The sequence below is a fragment of the Asterias rubens genome, chromosome 11 (genome assembly GCF_902459465.1).
Source record: "Asterias rubens chromosome 11, eAstRub1.3, whole genome shotgun sequence".
In the NCBI taxonomy this organism is placed as follows: Eukaryota; Metazoa; Echinodermata; class Asteroidea; order Forcipulatida; family Asteriidae; genus Asterias; species Asterias rubens.
In genome coordinates this window covers 8,225,742-8,245,414 of record NC_047072.1, presented here as the reverse complement: position 1 = coordinate 8,245,414, position 19,673 = coordinate 8,225,742, and the positions used below count along the sequence as shown (strand labels likewise).

The 19,673-nt window shown below is 38.1% G+C and overlaps 1 long non-coding RNA gene across 2 annotated transcripts; it reads right to left on the bottom strand.

Moving 5' to 3' along the window:
* Positions 1 to 372: 372 nt before the first annotated feature.
* On the bottom strand, positions 373 to 18,407 carry LOC117297025. Of its 2 annotated transcripts, XR_004519840.1 has the most exons (5): positions 18,342 to 18,407; positions 3,131 to 3,220; positions 2,277 to 2,414; positions 1,351 to 1,423; positions 373 to 443 (listed from the first exon to the last, which is right to left on the bottom strand). It is a non-coding gene; the product is annotated as an uncharacterized LOC117297025 (long non-coding RNA). The 2 variants fall into 2 exon arrangements; XR_004519839.1 differs by lacking the exons at positions 373 to 443; positions 1,351 to 1,423 and having other exon boundaries at positions 1,653 to 2,414.
* Between the last annotated feature and the right edge of the window lie 1,266 nt (positions 18,408 to 19,673).

Sequence of the window (19,673 nt, the reverse complement as noted above, 5' to 3'; positions counted from 1 at the left end):
AAAAACCCTCTTAATGACGAATGTTGAACTTTGTCTATTCGTGGAACTTGGTGAATAAATATTTGCAGCAAGTTAAACAACAGTTTGTCAAGAGATTTAATGAATCAGAAATGGTCAGTTCAAGGGATGGTTTACGAAACCACTGAACCTACTATCACTTTAAATTAAACAAGTCTTGATTTCTTAGTTGTTGATAATACATCAGTAGAGGACCCCTTGATAACAAAAATCATATTAAGCAGTTATTCCAAAAAATACTTCTTATTAACAGTCAAACCGTTTCCCCTTTAACCTCACTTCAGTAACAAACAAAAGTACTTGGCTAAGATGGTTGTGAACACAAGAGGGCGCCATACAAACTTACTTGGTTGGAGCTTGCACAGAACGCATCCTTGTGTAGTTCAATGGGGATTCACCACTTTGTTCCTTGGGTCACGTCAATCCTAGAGAGCGGAGATGTACATTCGGGTCAACAAGAATAACATTTAACCAATAACCAGCAAAACAATGCACGACTGAGACATAATAGTACACATCTTCCCACATTTGGAACCAAACCTTTTTCCATGGCCCAATTTCATAAAGCTGTTGAGCAGAAAACACTGCTTAGCAAATTTCTATGCTAAGCAAAAAATGGGCGGGGCACCAGTAAAAACACTGTAAACTTGAGAACAGACTTTCTATTTGGCTGGTAACAAGTTTCTGCTAAGCAATAATTTGTCTGTACATAGTAAGTTGTTTGCGCTTAGTCTTTTTGAAATTGTTCAAAACTGTCAACCCTTAACCCCCCCCCCCCACCCCAAGGAAGAAATAAATGTTGCTTTTCTATTTTGCTATATAGTGCAGCAAGTTCAACTTGATCTGATCTGCATGAAATTTGACCTTGAGAATTTTTTACTGACAAATAAAATAACTGCTTTTTCAGGTCGACTTGTTAAGTTCCCTTCACTTTGTTTTGTTCCCACCCACTGACCAGGGCCCAATTCCGACCATAGAGCTGCTTAAGCAGAACAAAAAATCGCTCAACATTTTCTGCTAAGCACAACTATGCAGGATGCCAGTTACATTTTGTACATGTCAAATGGTACTTTAGCTGGTAACCTATTTTGGTAAGCATATTTTTCTTCTGCTTAGCAACTTGTTATGCTTAAGCAGCTCTATGAAATAGTGACCAGACCTTCATCACAATTCAACCATAGTATAAATGGTATACTTGTTCAGTCAACACATTTTTACAGTGAACTTAATGAAATCGTTGTGGAAAATTTGAATAACTCATTGACTTTTTTGCTTTAAACTTACACAAACTGTGTGCTTAACTTTTCTTTTTGTCTCAGTTTTGTCACATACCTTTGAAAATACAAGATGGCTGCTGTGTGATAAAGGTCTGTGCTGCAAACACATTATGGAAGGCAGCTCTTACCTACAGAAAAACACACAAAGACACATGTTTTCTTCTTTTATTTTAATAAGTATAGAGAAAGACAACAGGACACAACTTGTTTTCATTTTATTTCAATACAAAAAAGACACAATGAAACATTTTACAACAAAAAAGTGTACACTTTCACACATTGTAATGAACAGACCTAAGCAGTTATTAAATCTCATGAAACTTCTTGTAAAAACTTTGCTTGACCCCCCCCCCTTGCTGTCCATGGAGCAAAGATACACCCAATTAATTTACTTAATTCATGAGTTACTTTCCAAAAAAGACTTGGATTTCAGTAAAGTGTTTTTAAGTTCATAACTTTCTTTTCATAATGCTGAAGAGTCAGAAGACATCAGACACCAAGAGTCATTTGACGGTCTATCTATTAATAAGTCAGTCAAAACAAATCAATTCAAATCCCAAGTAAAACCTTAGTTTATTTGATGAGTAGATAATGAGAGCATTTTACGTGCCCTAAATGTAAATGTTTTTTCCCAACTTGTGTAATCTGGGCCCAATTTCATTGAAAGCTTGAACGCACAGCAATTTGCTACGCACTGAAATGTGTTGTTTAACAGAAACAGGTAACCGCCAAAATAACATTAACTTAGCAATGTTGTGGCTGGAGCCTGACTCACTTTTTGCTTAGCAAAGAATTTTGTCAAGCAGTATTTTCTGCTTAACAGCTTCATGCAATTGGGCCCAGATTTCTTTTTAGAGTTGAAATGCAAGTCTTTGATTGCCCATGAACACATTCTGATTATGGACCTTTACTGTCCTGCTATCTTCTTTGTCACATGCCCTTTGAGAAATAGCAATAACCGTCAGTGAGTTTTGTTCGTACCAAAATTTGTCTGAGTTAACCGAGGGACAGAGCTGTTTGAGTTGACAAATATCTTGAATATTGCTTCCTTGGTGTGAACTGAAACGCCAGTTATCAGGTTGATCCGTCCCTTCAGCTCATCAGACAAGTGGATTTAGGCTAAAAAAGAAACAAAAGAAACAAAAAGTGATGTTAAGTTTTGAAGAGCAGGGTACATGATAGAGCCACAAAAGTTGCTACTCTAACAAACTGAATTTACAACAGTGATGTGTAGACTGTGTATTTTCGTTATAACCTCAGTTTCATTTACCACAAGGAGTGCAAATAAGGCAAAGCATTATATAACAAAGACACTGAATAATTACCCACTGGCCCTGCCTACTGATAGAATATTCATGAGGTACAGTAAACTTTTATTAAACTCACAACTACTGAAGAGGGAAATACTAAATTCACATGTCTCCATGAGGTTCAACTCTAGCAGAGTGTTTATTTGTCTGATTTTGGATACATTTTCAGTGGCAATTACTTGAGTATTGTATTAACATTCTGGTTGGATCATTTCGTGTGGAGTTAAATGTTTTAGTTGTGTTGTTGTTCACCCTACTTGTTTTGTAGATATAAATTGTTTGTCAACAAAATGCTATGATTACAGGTTTTCAAATTATTGTATTTGCTCAGCTTTAACCATTTCTACATTTCCCTGTCTTGGTGAATGAAGTTACAGGTCTATGGTAAGTACAATTATCTATCAAAAATTCTAGTTGATGCAATGAATAAGTTATCTGCATAGAGGAATCTGACTGCTTAATCAAACTGAAACTGAATTTAAGAACGAATGAGTAGTCTTTGGAGGTTCCTGTTTTGTTGCTCACTGTTTGAAGGATGTTGAAGAATCAGCAGAATACCAAAGCCAAGTTGTACACTCCTCACAGCTGATCAGTCTCCTCTGTATCTACAACTGACTGGATGAAGAAAAAGAGGTGTTACTTTTCAATTGTATAGACGATGTGACCTCTGACGTCACTCGAAAACCATAACATGATTCGCGCCGGCGGGCAAAACCTTTGTGTTTTGGCAGCCAGCTAGAAAGTGTATGCAATCTTACCATGACTACGCGTCTTCTTGCCCGGCGAAACATGACGTACATAGTGTTTTGTCAACAGAGGGCGGTTTGAATGTAAAGATAGGTCACATCGTCTATACATTAGTTCAAGGGCACAGTATGGGACAATGTGTTTGGGGAAGGTTGCAAGTACAGAACAACTTAGAGAAAAACAGTTTAGATGACAACAATCTAGTAATTTTGGTTAGCAACAAAACCAAATAACCTGCTGCAGCAGCTCTATGTTTTGCACAGGTGCACATCTTGATATAAGAGAGTTAAAAATAATTCAAACATGTGGAAAACTGCTGGTGAGGTCACTTGGTCTTAAACTAATATAATTTGATAGCCCATACAATTTAGTTGGTGTGAGGAAGGATCTTAGTAAATACCACTATCTAGGGGGGGGGGGTTATGTCATTGCCATTTCTTGTCCTGAGTATTGACTCACAGAATACACTGCTTGTCATTGGGGCAGGTATGTCTTAATTAAAGATGAAAAGCAGGGAAAACTAGGTTTTAAGAGAACTAAGGAGGAAGATGAAGAACTGGACAAGATGAGAAGCGGGTAAAGATAAGGTCCTGAATAAGATGCAGTGGTGGAAGACAAGGGTCTTGGAGAAATCTGAAGATCAGGAAGACAAAACAAAGACAAGGTGGCAGGGATGAGAAGAGACAACTTAGACCTCATGTATGAACATAAAATTGGAAGACAGTGCAGGACAATAGTGATGAGAAGACAGACAATTAATAATTAACAATCACTTCAGAGTGAGATACTGTGTAGCGTGTTGACACAACAAAACAGGTATCACATAAATGTTCATTTACTTTATCATTGTTGAATGATAAACTTTCAGTGTATAAATGTAAACAGGTATGGAACTGGTATGAAACATATGTCTTGTTTGAACAATTATATAAAGGTTCAACCATGCAGGGATAGTAGCAAATATTTATTAAAGATTAGGAGAGATATGCATGTATGAGGAACACAGCTACCAACTACAGTTGAAGGAAAATACCATATAAAAGAAAGAAGTCAAATATGTCAAAACAAATAATCATTTTGCCTTCAAGAATAAAGTGAGATTTTGAGCCCATATATCAATGAAAACTGGAGAATTATAGATGCAGCTTGTATGAAAGAGAATGTCTTTAGTTTTAGTTTATTTTCAGTCTCTTTGTTTGTTTGTGGCGTTTTTTTTGTGGGTTTTTTCTTTGTGTTTGAATTTTTGGGGGCCTTCATAATACTTCAATGTAAAAAAAGCGTGCAACAAACTTTTGGCTCTTTTATATATATTTTTTCATAGCAACTTAGTCAGATTCTTCAAAATAAGATCACCCAACTCAAGCTCTGGTGTTTCTGAACAGTAGTGTGTGGGTAAGAGATTTGTGACACTTGTGTCCTTGAGCAAGACACTTGACCATTGTTGCTTCGTCCTTTGGATGGGACGTTTATATAGCCGTTGGTCCCTGGCGTTGTGTAATGCATGTAAAAGATCCCAGTAGCACTCACTTATTGCTAAGAGACGGGGTTCACCCCGGTATTCTTGGCAGAGGCTGCTGAATGCGCCGAGCACCTTGTAAACCCTTTTAAGGTGCTACATAGTTGGGTCTCAGAATTCATAACATCTTTCAGAAATAAGGTATATCTAAACGCCTTGAGTACAATGTTTGTAATACATGCGCTATTAAGACATTTCGGTATTTCATGAAGTTTCTAGTACCATAAAATTAGTGTGGTTGCAATTATTCAGTCGACCTTCAGTCTTTGGAATAAAGTTACAATGAAACCAATCCATACAGCTGTTTGATGAGGTCTGCAAAAACCCTTCACATAGTGGGACTGTTCATTTTGTGTAAAAATGTCCATTTCAAATGCATGGCATTTTTAGCTTGGTGTAGTTTCCCAAAATTTGTAAGAGTTTTTCATCTTTCTATATATACTGTAAGTGAATAAAGCAGTTTGGTCTATAGTTGAGAGTCAATAATAGTTTGGTGTATAAACACAAAATGAACAACTTCACCATATGTGTGGGGGAGTCCCCAAGATTACATCAACACATATAATTAGACAGGGCACAACTTCATGGCTCTGCTTTCTGCTGAATTCTGTGCTTGCTATCACCATTCTACGCTTACGTGCAAGCGCAGAATTTCTGCGCTAGCTGTACGCACAGAATACCTTAACAATGTAGAGAAAGCACAAGCAAACCTGAGAAAAGACGCTTGACCAAAGCGCAGAATTCCCTGCTATCATAAGTGCCGGTTATTTGCCTACAGTAAGCAGAACCACGAAATTGGGCCCCGTTGTATACGTCACACAGAGATCACTGTGCATAGCCGAAGTTGATTATTTCAACTTGGCTCTATTATAAGCCGAGTATGGTTTTATTAATTACCATATTTTTTAGTTAAAGGGGTATGTTTTTATATTTAGAGACCCAATAGATGGTACAAAACTAGTTTCTAAAGAGCAAATTCACTCCAGTTAATCAGCAAGTGCTCCATTTAGTGAAGGAGCATAATTTCATCAACACAGGTATTTAACAAGAAATTGTGGGATGTATAATTTGTTAGTATTAACAGTATGATTGCTGGGCATCAAGCACAATCATCTAAAAAGGTTATTTTACCTAATAATTAGAGAAATGCTCTGATTTAAAATTCAATGATCTTTAATTTACAAAATAAATTGTGACCAATGTTGTACCATCACTTAAAACTATCATAATAATAATAATTTGATATCTGATATAAAAAGTCGCATCCTCTTAAGGTGATCCCCTGTCTGCCGCTTCCCAGGTTGTATCTTTACCCGGGTGTGATCCCTGGCTACATGGCAGTTTGCGGTTGAATGGCTTCTGACAGGCACCCCCCGAACAAAGATATTGACAAAATTGGGAGACCACCAACATAGGGCTAGATAGCTCAGTTGGTTAAACCGGAGGTCGTTGGTTCAAATCCCGCTCTAGTCAGTTTTTCTTTGTTCAATCCAAAATCATAATATTAATAACTAGTTAAATTATGCGCATTTTACAATAACCGATTCAATGGGCTTAACATTAGTGACAACATTAGTGACATTGTCATTGGGCCTCAGCTCCCTTGGAAGTGTATAGCCCTGAGCTGATGTGGCACTCCAAAGGTTTTTCATACACAATACTAACCTCTACTCTTGCAGGTAAACATTTATATCATACTGGGTGTAGAGAAGCAATCAATGCATCTTGCTCAAGAACACAAGTGTCATGACCGGGATTCGAACCCACACTCCAATGACTTAACCACCAGAACTTGAATTCGAAACTCTAAACCACTAGGCCATGACACCCGTTTTCCAGCTGTATTTCAGCAACCACCACCCCCCCCACCTTAATTCCCACAAGCCATCAGTTAGTTTTGCTAAAACATCTGAGTTGAAGATCACAGCAGTTGTGCCATGCTTTCACATGCTGGGTTGTTTCTTGGTATCTATGACAGTGTTTATTGTTTACCAAAAATATTGAATCTGGGTCTAACTAACACTGGGTAAACGATGTTGGTGTAAATTAAACCAACATTCATAAATACCTCAGACAGTTTCGCTATTCCTATTGGTGGAGAGCGCGTCACGTGGGGGTGTTTAAACGGTTGATAATGACTAGCTGGAGCTCTGTTTATAACCGGTTGTAGTCGGATACTACACGCTAGTCTTGGTGCAAGACGTTTCTTGTTACAGGCGATGCGGGCACTGTCAGTGAGTTGGCCACACTGTGTGTGAAAGGAAAACGAGAACGTCTGGCACCAAGACTATACACGCGCACCAACGGAACCGGAAACTGTTGGAAACAGTCATAACAATGCAACGCACGGACGTCGTACATGTACACAGAGCTCAAGCACGTCGGAAACGGATAAGTTTTACAGAGTTTCTTACTTTATTACGCCTTTTAACCAAAAAGGCATTTATGAATGGGAATAAAAGAGTAGTGACTTGTTCTTTAACAGCCATTTAAAACCTTGCAGGGTCGTTGCAGTGTGATTAAGGCACACTTTATCACACGGCAACGACCCTGCCTGTTTTAAACGGCCGTTAAAGAACTCGTCGCTACCCTTTTATTCCCTTAATAATGTATTTTTTTATATATATTTTTTTATGCAACTCGCCAGACACACAAGGCCTGAAGGCCACTTCAAGGTGTGGGCTACAATTATATTTTTCCAGAGGTTGTTGCCACTTTCTCCTAGGGCTGAAACAGCTAGGGTTACCCCCTTTATAATATATTAATTATATCTAGGTTAACTAACACCATGAAGGTGTTGTCACATAGATACTGAGAGAATCAATTTAACACCCCAGTTTCTACACTGTGCATCTTTCCTGTCGGATATATGGAGACTTCATCTATCAGGGCCCAATTTCATGGTTCTGCTCAATATGTACACAAGCTACCTCACTATTACAGAAGCAGTGCGCATGCAGAGTCCATGTTAACAAGGCTTTATCCAAATACACACCTTGATAAAGCCTGTTAACGTTCTACGATTGTCCTCTATGCGAAGAATGATGATCGCTAAGCAGGAACTTAGCCTTTAATCAAGGCGCACACGTTGTTGGCACCCCCGGATGTAACGCACGAAAAAAAAACCAGCGCGAGGGGCGAAGCGCCTTTAGCAACTCGTTTACCTAATCACTTATTTATATATGCACCTTCTGTGTTTTGCCCTCAGCACGTGACTTTTTAGTGCACCATTTTATGTGTGTGTGGGGGTAATGGGGCGTGCACGCGATGTGTGATCTATGGCATTGTGTCTTCTTATTAGCCAACAACTGTGGCAAAAAGTAAAGAAAAAATTAAGGCCCCAAAACGCTGCTCTTCGCAGCTTCGCCATCGCACTGGTCTTTTTACGTCCACTAAATCTAGGGTCGTGCTTGGAATCTGGGGGTGCCCCGTGCGCCTTGACTAAAGGCTAGCAGGAACTTTGTAAGATGGCGGTAAGCATGCAGCAAAACATGAAAATGGGCACTGATGTGTCTTGCATGGAGATACTCTTGAAATTTAGCTGCTGTGACACCAACTTGAACATGGTGCTCCCGGTAAGAAGCAAAGTAATATGTTTAAAAACACTTAAGACAGTACACCAACACACAGGATGGTCAAACTTAATAAAAACGTAATATTAATAACAAATTCTTATAGCGCATTTTCACAATAATCCTAATGTGCCTTACATTAGTGTCCTGGTCATAGGGCCAATAACATCCCTTTAATGTTTCTCAGCTCCCTGGGAAGTATACAGCCCGGGCTGCTGTGGCTTTGACATACACAATATCAACCTCTACCCTCGCAGGTACCCATTTATACCCCTGGGTGAAGAGAAACAATTCTAGTAAAATATTTTGCTCAAGGACACAAGTGTCAGGACCGGGATTCGAACCCACACTCCGGTGACTTGGCACCAGAACTTGAATTCGATGCTCTTAACCACTCGGCCATGACACGCTATGAATGCACTTTTTTAAAGTACTGCTGTTATGGAATTGTTTTGAAATAAATACGGTAACGCTTCTAAGATAGTGTATTCCAATAGCAGAATTTCAGCAATATCTCAAAAACACCGACACATTTTACACTTATCTACAACATGTTTACAGGAGAAAATCAAATAGTGGGTTTCAATTACAAAATGTGCACAACCCCATTAACGGGACCTTATTCTAAAAAAAATTACCCAACCCGTTCCCTGTCCCCCATCCCACCATCTACCCCTACCCATCCAACCCTGTTCCCCGAACCCATTCCCCGAACCCATTCCCTCCCTTCCCCATCCCATTCCACATCTCTATTAAACCTCGTTTCCTGTCCTCACCCCCTCCCCATCCAAACCCTGTTCCCCAACCACATTCCCCACCCCCACCCAATCCACCAAAGCTGTCTAACCAAACATCTGCCAATCTGATTTGACGCCTTGTGGATTAAAAATAAGCAGGTTGAGCCACCCTCCTCCCCCAAAAAGAAAATTGGCTCAAACTCCACAGATAAGTGTCTGAATCATCAACTAGGCACTGTACACTATTGGTAATTACTCAAAATAATTGTTAGCATACAAACTTACTTGGCAACAAGCAATGGAGAGAGGTTGATAGTATAAAACACTGTGAGCAACGGCTCCCTCTGAAGTAACATAATTTTTGGGAAAGAAGAAAATTCTCACTAAAATATTTGAATTGAATTTGAGACCTTAGCTGAGGTCTCGAATTCAAGCATCTGAAAGCACACAACATGTGTGTTTTTCTTCCATTATTCTCTTGTAAAATGTTGAGATACAATTACCAGAGGTGTTCAGTGTCTTTAGCTACTGAATTAAATAATCAATAAAGTCACAAGCTTTTATACTCTACATAAATTAAATAAAAAGATACAAAGTTATTTTTACAACACCCCTCTTACAAATATTTTGCCTTTTAATCAGTCTAGAGTGTGTCACATGATATGTTTTATTTCTTCTAGAAACCTCATGATTGCGACACGCTATAAGCCCAACAAACAAGGTACTATACCCATAGGAACCAATGTACCACCCCATTGCAACCAATGTACTCTACCCTGGTAGATAGACATCTAAGCAAATTATATATATTTAGGTTGTTATAAAAACAAGTATTGACTGCTCTCATTCGTGCTAGGGTTAAAACTTGCGACTCCCTCTGTGACCCAGAGTGTTCTCGGAAAAATAGAACGTGCTGGATGAGGATAATAATAATAATAATACCAAAAATTCTTATATAGCGTATTTCACAATAACAGTAGTAATGCGCTTTACATTAGTGCCCTGGTCATAAGAACAATAAAATCTCTTTAATGTATACAGCTCAAGCTGCCGTAGCGCTAAGATGGCTTTTTTATACACAATATCAACCTCTACCCTTACAGTACCCATTTATACACATGGGTGAAGAGAAGCAATTAGGCCTATAGTAAATGATTCGAACCCACACTCCGGTGACTTAGCACCAGAACTTGAATTTGACATTGTTAACCAATTGGCCATGACACTCTCCAACGGAACATGTAGTTTTTTAAACCCTAGGACTTGAAGCAGTCAGTATTTTAATACTATAAATACCATACAAATAATGGTCCTTAAAAAGTATTCAAATAAGATGAAAACAGCAACCATTCTAGCTAATTAACAATGTGGAGTTATGTTAAAGACACTGGACACAATTGTTAATTGTCAAAGACCAGTCTTCTCACTTGGTGTATCTCAACATATGCATAAAATAACAAACCTGTGAAAATTTAAGCTCAATTGGTCGTCGAAGTTGCAAGATAACTATAAAGGCAAAAAAAAACTTGTCTCACGAAGTTGTGTGCTTTCAGAAATTTCGAGACCGCAAAATCTAATTCTGAGGTCTTGAAATCAAATTCGTAAAAAACTAATTCTTTCTCGAAAACTACGTCACTTCAGAGGGAGCCGTTTCTCACAATGTTTTATTTTATCAACCTGCAGCTCCCCATTACTCACTACCAAGTAAGTTTTTATGCTAATTATTATTTTGAGTAATTACCAATAGTGTCCACTGCCTTTCACAAAAATGCAAAAGTGCATGGCCATGCATGGATAAACTTTTCTTTTCGTTTTATTAATAAAAGTTTGAAAACCACTGATGTAGCAATTACTCAATGTATTTTAAATCAATACAACTACCAGATGCTGTGTCAAAGATGAACAGAAATTGTTTGAATTTGTCAAACAAGATCAGCAAAGAGTTACCCAATATTTATCTGTTGTTTATTTTGTGCCTTTGTAACAAAAAAGGGAGCCCATGATTGAGGCATCTGAGCTTACATCCTTGGCCTTGGCACTCATAGACTTAATAATAATCTATAACACGCTTACAACATCAAATAACAAAATTAAACAAGCGGTTTATTTTTCAATACACTATACAGGTAGTTACAGGTGTTTTTTGTTAGGCTCAATTATTTTGTTTGTTTTGTACACATTTCTGGATAATAGATTTAAAATTTCAGGGCCTGTATGTACTCCAAAGTATAACTGGTGGACATTGGAAGATTGAGGCAAATATTTCTCTCACTTCAACAATTATAGTGAGTTTGCTGGTACAACCATGTACAAAACTCAGACACAGCCAGACACCTCACAAGATTCTTCACCAACTAACACCAACTTCAAGCCAGTTTGTCAGCATTTTCAAGGACCTCAATCTACAACGTTCTAGTAAACTGTTGACGTGGTCTTCCTCACCACCAACATACCAACCAAAGAAGCATGCCTCTTACCCAAAATCCTCAAGATGAGCACATAAGCCTCACTTGTGTCTCAACATCCTTCAGATCGTGAGACAATTTCTTTTGAATAAATCTCTTTGCCTGCAGAGGATCTCGGTCCTTCTTGCAGATTTGATCAAGGAAGAGTTTAAGCTGGACACCATCGAGAATGCCGATCTTCACCCCACCCAATCTTTATAAAAATTATATGCATTAAATCGAGGATACCAGCCACATTATATGTAGGGAATCAAGGAAGATCAAGCGCACAGCAGACTAAGACAGCTGGATAAATCAACCATCATCAATTTTTTTTACAAACTATACGAAGAGTGTAAAAATACCATCGGAATCAAGTCACACAACACAGTTCGAAAGACATCGGTTTCTTTATCAATGTAATGACATCAGGTCACCACTACTCCAGCCCACCCTTCCAGTTCCAATAACACCTCACTACAAAACTGACACTCCAGCGAGCAGACATCCAGCTAGCAGTCAACTCACAACCGGTCAAGAACAGCTTGGACCCTTCTGCCCAATTAATTATGCATCACCATTCTCATGAAGACGAGGAGAGTACACACTTCAAATTGTAACTTCTTCATCTCAGAACAAACAGATCTTCTAAAAACGTTTTATACATGGTTATACCAGCAAGTTAACAACTATAGTTATTTGTATCTTTCTATTCCTTATACAACATGAGAACCTACACATCAAATCATGGTTTGACCAAATCACTGTGCGTACCCCACCGTCGAGTCAGCAATTTAAGGGTTCTGGACCCAGCCAACCCCGGGTTCGCAGGCGGCATAGTACCACAGCGCAGGGAGGCCATTCCACAACCTAGTGTGCAAGAAAATGTTGAAGAGGAAATATTAATCTTGACATAAACAATATTGCCATAAATGCTGTTCATGAAAACCCCATCCCTCTATTTGTTATTGGCCTGATGCCCTTGAGCGCCTTTGAACAACTTTGGTTGATTTGGGCGCTATATAAGTTCCCTCCGATTGATTGATTTGAAAGCCACTGTCTATTTGTTGGAATCAAACCCAGCCCCTTTGTTCGTCAAATTCAGACAGCATTATTTGATTGAGCCAGCTAACCTCTTTCTTCCATAATCATCAAAAATTGTAATAATTAGTAATTACCTTGATAGACATAGTATTCAAATAACAAATGTTTATGAGTGCAATGGTAAAAATGTTTCTTGAAGGATGGAAAGTTCTGGAGCCGAGTTGAATGAAACGGTACATCTTTCAAGAAATGAATTTATTTTTACCATTGCATGAATGAAAAACATACTTTATTTGTTTTAAATAACAGCCAAGTAGATCTTTGTCATTTGGTTTGAGGATAAAAGCCTACTTTAATGGATAATAATAAGGCCCTATTCTACAGAATGATCTTTCAAGCACATTCAATCGAGTAGTTACTTTAGTCAATAAGGGCGGACGAGAGTGCAATAGAACAAAAAAATGCCTGGTGAATGCTGTGCAATGGTATATTTAATTTCTGTCTCTCGACATACAATCCTCCAATTAAATGGCAAGGATCTGCTTAGGTGTTAATATGGAATAATGATGGTGAATAAATTACATGATGAAATTATTTTAAATACAACAGATTAAATTGATTTGGGCTCGATTTCAAAAAGAGCTAAAGTTAGATTGACCTTAACTTTGAATTAATCTTACGAGGGCTGTGATGTTGAGATCAAGGCAGGCCTGTGGATATGTGATTAGAGAGGTTTCCCAAACGTGCGGATACAGATACAGATACGGATATGATAACCGTATCTGTTCACGTCAGCCGCGTGTTGGATTTTGTTTCGCAAAATATGTGTCACTTGAGAGAGCTCGCATGACCGATAGAGACCCCTGGCCCGTGTTTAATTCATTGCATTTCCTCATCGTTTTGCTTGCAAATGACTAATACTTTTCTATCTATATCGAGCACGATACCAGTGAGAGCAATTCAAAAATAAAACTTTGTATAACTTTGTCTTCACCAACTAACACCAACTTCAAGCCAGTTTGTCAGCATTTTCAAGGACCTCAATCTACAACGTTCTAGTAAACTGTTGACGTGGTCTTCCTCACCACCAACATACCAACCAAAGAAGCATGCCTCTTACCCAAAATCCTCAAGATGAGCACATAAGCCTCACTTGTGTCTCAACATCCTTCAGATCGTGAGACAATTTCTTTTGAATAAATCTCTTTGCCTGCAGAGGATCTCGGTCCTTCTTGCAGATTTGATCAAGGAAGAGTTTAAGCTGGACACCATCGAGAATGCCGATCTTCACCCCACCCAATCTTTATAAAAATTATATGCATTAAATCGAGGATACCAGCCACATTATATGTAGGGAATCAAGGAAGATCAAGCGCACAGCAGACTAAGACAGCTGGATAAATCAACCATCATCAATTTTTTTTACAAACTATACGAAGAGTGTAAAAATACCATCGGAATCAAGTCACACAACACAGTTCGAAAGACATCGGTTTCTTTATCAATGTAATGACATCAGGTCACCACTACTCCAGCCCACCCTTCCAGTTCCAATAACACCTCACTACAAAACTGACACTCCAGCGAGCAGACATCCAGCTAGCAGTCAACTCACAACCGGTCAAGAACAGCTTGGACCCTTCTGCCCAATTAATTATGCATCACCATTCTCATGAAGACGAGGAGAGTACACACTTCAAATTGTAACTTCTTCATCTCAGAACAAACAGATCTTCTAAAAACGTTTTATACATGGTTATACCAGCAAGTTAACAACTATAGTTATTTGTATCTTTCTATTCCTTATACAACATGAGAACCTACACATCAAATCATGGTTTGACCAAATCACTGTGCGTACCCCACCGTCGAGTCAGCAATTTAAGGGTTCTGGACCCAGCCAACCCCGGGTTCGCAGGCGGCATAGTACCACAGCGCAGGGAGGCCATTCCACAACCTAGTGTGCAAGAAAATGTTGAAGAGGAAATATTAATCTTGACATAAACAATATTGCCATAAATGCTGTTCATGAAAACCCCATCCCTCTATTTGTTATTGGCCTGATGCCCTTGAGCGCCTTTGAACAACTTTGGTTGATTTGGGCGCTATATAAGTTCCCTCCGATTGATTGATTTGAAAGCCACTGTCTATTTGTTGGAATCAAACCCAGCCCCTTTGTTCGTCAAATTCAGACAGCATTATTTGATTGAGCCAGCTAACCTCTTTCTTCCATAATCATCAAAAATTGTAATAATTAGTAATTACCTTGATAGACATAGTATTCAAATAACAAATGTTTATGAGTGCAATGGTAAAAATGTTTCTTGAAGGATGGAAAGTTCTGGAGCCGAGTTGAATGAAACGGTACATCTTTCAAGAAATGAATTTATTTTTACCATTGCATGAATGAAAAACATACTTTATTTGTTTTAAATAACAGCCAAGTAGATCTTTGTCATTTGGTTTGAGGATAAAAGCCTACTTTAATGGATAATAATAAGGCCCTATTCTACAGAATGATCTTTCAAGCACATTCAATCGAGTAGTTACTTTAGTCAATAAGGGCGGACGAGAGTGCAATAGAACAAAAAAATGCCTGGTGAATGCTGTGCAATGGTATATTTAATTTCTGTCTCTCGACATACAATCCTCCAATTAAATGGCAAGGATCTGCTTAGGTGTTAATATGGAATAATGATGGTGAATAAATTACATGATGAAATTATTTTAAATACAACAGATTAAATTGATTTGGGCTCGATTTCAAAAAGAGCTAAAGTTAGATTGACCTTAACTTTGAATTAATCTTACGAGGGCTGTGATGTTGAGATCAAGGCAGGCCTGTGGATATGTGATTAGAGAGGTTTCCCAAACGTGCGGATACAGATACAGATACGGATATGATAACCGTATCTGTTCACGTCAGCCGCGTGTTGGATTTTGTTTCGCAAAATATGTGTCACTTGAGAGAGCTCGCATGACCGATAGAGACCCCTGGCCCGTGTTTAATTCATTGCATTTCCTCATCGTTTTGCTTGCAAATGACTAATACTTTTCTATCTATATCGAGCACGATACCAGTGAGAGCAATTCAGTGGGAAATGTTTTTGATCTGAGTAAAAAAAACAATTAAAAGTCTGCGAAACAGTATTTGTTTTCCATTGATGCGTATGAGCTACTGTATCCGTTGCTGACGTGTGTGCAAAATGCGATAGTCGGGGATACGCGCCGCATGAAGTGTTGACGTATTGGTATCTGTATGTGTTTCCGTAGACTTGCGAAACCTTTCTAATATATGACCTCTTACCCAGTTACTGCATGTTCACCACCTTCCTAGGAGCCGGCTTTGATCATGACGACACAGCCCCTTTGCTAAGCAAAATGTGACAATTCATCATAGGATTAAGATGAACCTTGAAGGCTGTGTTACAGTCAGTCGCGTGATGGTTGCGCCAGGAATTCTTGACGCGCGATCATGAAAAGAGAATGTTTTGAGGCCTCAGCAATGACTATAAACTGTGTTTTTTAAGGATTGCGCGTCAAGATTTCCATCGCGCGACCATCGCGTGACCATCGCCCGACCGACTTTAATTCAGCCTTAATAGTGCTTTTGTCACAGCTAGAATCAATCTTAGGTGTGAATCAATATTAACAAACTACATTTTATACTGACAACTTAATCTTAAGATAATTATGGGTGCGTTCGTTTAGCTTCCCTGGGTCGACCCCGGTGTGTGGCATTTTTTTTTTTTCAGGACGAACGTGGGTAATTATCTGCACACGTTCGTCCTGGAAAAAGAAAAACGCCACACACCGGGGTCGACCCGGGGAAGCTAATCGAATGCACCCAATATTAGAATCATAGGGCCTTGTCACACCAAGCATCATGTACAGGCAATTTGGAGGCAACCAACTGCAGTGCATGCTGCATGACCATTTGGTATCACATGAGCAAACCCCCCCCCACCCAAAAAAAAAAGTAACATTCAAAAAGTGAATGTCTTTTTCGTTGAGATTGCCTGGTACTGATTGCCTTTAAAAAAAATGGTGTGACATGGCCCTTGTATATAGCGCACATCCACCAATAAGCAGAAGGCACTCAAATGTTTAAGATAATTTTTTTTAAAGGCAAATCTTTAAGTTTTTATGAACTGTGACACCCATTGTCTAGAAACTGCCAGAAACACCCTTGTCTTAGCGATAAATAAAACCACGGGTACCTTTACCTAAGTTATACAACACACGGGACCTATACACCTTTCCAAAGGACAAAGCAATAATGAGTGTCTTGCTGAAAGACAAAAAGTGTCAAATAAGGGCCTATTTTCAGTGACCTGCTTAACCAGAAAGTATTGCTTTAAAACAATTTCAGAAAGTATTGCTTTTAAAACAATTTTTCTGCTAAGCAAGATATCAGTCACAATTTGTATTGTGACCAGGTAATTTGGCTGGTATCCTTATATTCCGGTAAGCATAATTTTGTATGCTTAGCAACATTTTGTGCTGGAGCAGCTCCATTAAAACTTAGCCTAGAACCCAAACTCTGCTAATCAGAAACACTACAGCTTAAGTTTGATGTACTTGACCGCTCAGCCAGACACTAAAGATGAAGTTTATTGCTATGACAATTAAGTCCTGGCATGCCTGGAGGCTGAAGTCGAATATTTGAAATATATGACAAGATTTGACGGTATGTGTTTAATGGTGGGAAGTCAAGCCCAATTAATTAAATTGAATAGTTACAAGTGTTTAAATGTTTTAACACCTTCTATTTCCACGCTCCACGATTATAACATAAATTTAAGGTTAATTTAAAGATTATAAAATAAAGTATTAGAAATAGTTTCATTTATAATGGTAAAATGAAATGGCACTATATCAATTGTATTGTATTGTTTTGTATTGTATTGTATTGTATTGTATTGTATTGTATTGTATTGTATTATTTGTATATTAGAGGAATATGCTGACATTGTAAAGGAGAAAGAATTCAATGAATCCTTTGAGAGAGTTTAGCTCACAGCTTTGAAGGAAAACAGCTGTATAAAGGAGATGAACTATTTACAAAATTTGAAACTGTTGAGATGTTATGATGAGTACAGAGAATGAAAACAGAGTATTGTACCTTAACAGCTAAACAGAGGAAACACATCAGTTTTCTCTAGAAGTTTGAGCTCATAATTTCAGGGGATTTGAGGTATATACAAAAGGGGTACTAATCATTGTAGTAAGTCATCCAAAAGGATGATGAAAGGGGCAACTAACAGGGAACAGCATCCCAGCACCCAAAGAAACATAGTAAGAAATGAAAGGAAAGTTTCCTCCAACAGCATGTATTGCTTACAGTTTCCATGACTATAAAGAAGTCCCTTTTCCAACATAAAACAACATCAGGTTCGAAGATGTGTGAAAGTGCATCATAATCTAACAGAACAAACGCATTACATGAGAAAAAATTTCTGTCCCAGGTGATATTGACAGAGGATGTAAACCTTCATTACAGCAATTTGTCCCATCACCTAAATCGCTAGTTAGAAATGACTCATTCAAAAGTCAGGACACAACATCAGAATATTTGTAGCTAAACAAAGGCACGAAGTAATTGTGGTTAATTTAATCGTGTTCTCAGATCTAATTTTTCGATATCAAGTGGAGAAAATTACAAATTGTTCCTACCTCTCACTCACGTCTCCAAGGCAGCAGTTGACAGTCGCCATTTTCTTTCCAGAGTGCGCAGTGCACACCACGCACTTCATATTGTCACACGTGTCATTCAAATTGTGGTCATTTGCATAACTTACTGCCATTCTAAACTTCCGTGCCCTGCAACCGCTCATTTTAGTTGCTTATTTGTTTGTTTCCGATAACGAATGAAAAATTAGTGGGACGATCGATACGGGTAATTTTACTTTAGGCAGAAGAATGTCATAAAAACCTAAATTCTTGGCCCAATTTCATAGAGCTGCTTATAAAGCAGAAAATAACAACAACTCTCTGCTAAGCAAAAATGAGCAGGATACCATTCACAAATGGTACGTGGCATATGGTAGTTTGGCTGGTAACCTTATTCTGGTAAGCACACTTTTGATGTGCTTAGCATCGTTTTGAACGTAAGCAGCTATATGAAATTGGGCCCAGAATAACAGCAAAGGACAGTTTGTAATACTTCATACATTGTTTTGTCTGCTCACAATTCAAAAATAAAACTTTGTATACACTTGGATATCAAGCGTTCTGAATTTGTTGTCTGTCTCAAAAGGGACAAAGTCAAAGGGGACAAAGTAATTTGTTGTAATAACAATTGTCCCTGGGTTTATTATCTCATGAAAACATTTGAAAATTTTGTTGAGTGGCATTTGATTTGAGCTTTTCAATCATTTGAGTAAACTGACCAATCTGAAAAATCAGTTGTGTTTCTTACAATTATTATGTGTTTTTCCACTTATATAGCCCTATTATCTCATTACGGTAATTTTGCATTACAAAATATTCACTATAAATTGAAGAAACAAAGAATTCGGTAAAAAATTATAAAGGAGAAGAAACAAATCCAGAAGTATTATCTGATCATGCTAGAATGTTTATTTATATATCAATTAATTTCTTCCACCTAACTGATATCTGGCATTGCATATTAGAATATTTCAGACACACCATGAAGCACAGAAATGGCAAGTGAAACAATTGTCATTAACTAAAAATATTTGACAAGAAAGACAAAAAGTGTACCACTTATGTCAGGTTAGAAGTTTTTCCAATGGTTGCAATTTGTTTTAAGTACCTGAAACAAATTAGAAAGGTAGTGGTAGAACTTAAAGACTATTATACACATAATGAATGTTTATGAGTGTAATGGTGCGAATATGTTCATGAGTTGAAAGATGGAATGTTCTATTCAACGAGGCGGAGCCGAGTTGAATGGAACATTCCAGCTTTCAACGAATGAACATATTCGCACCATTGCACGAATGAAAAACATTCATTATTTGTTTTATATAACATCCAAGT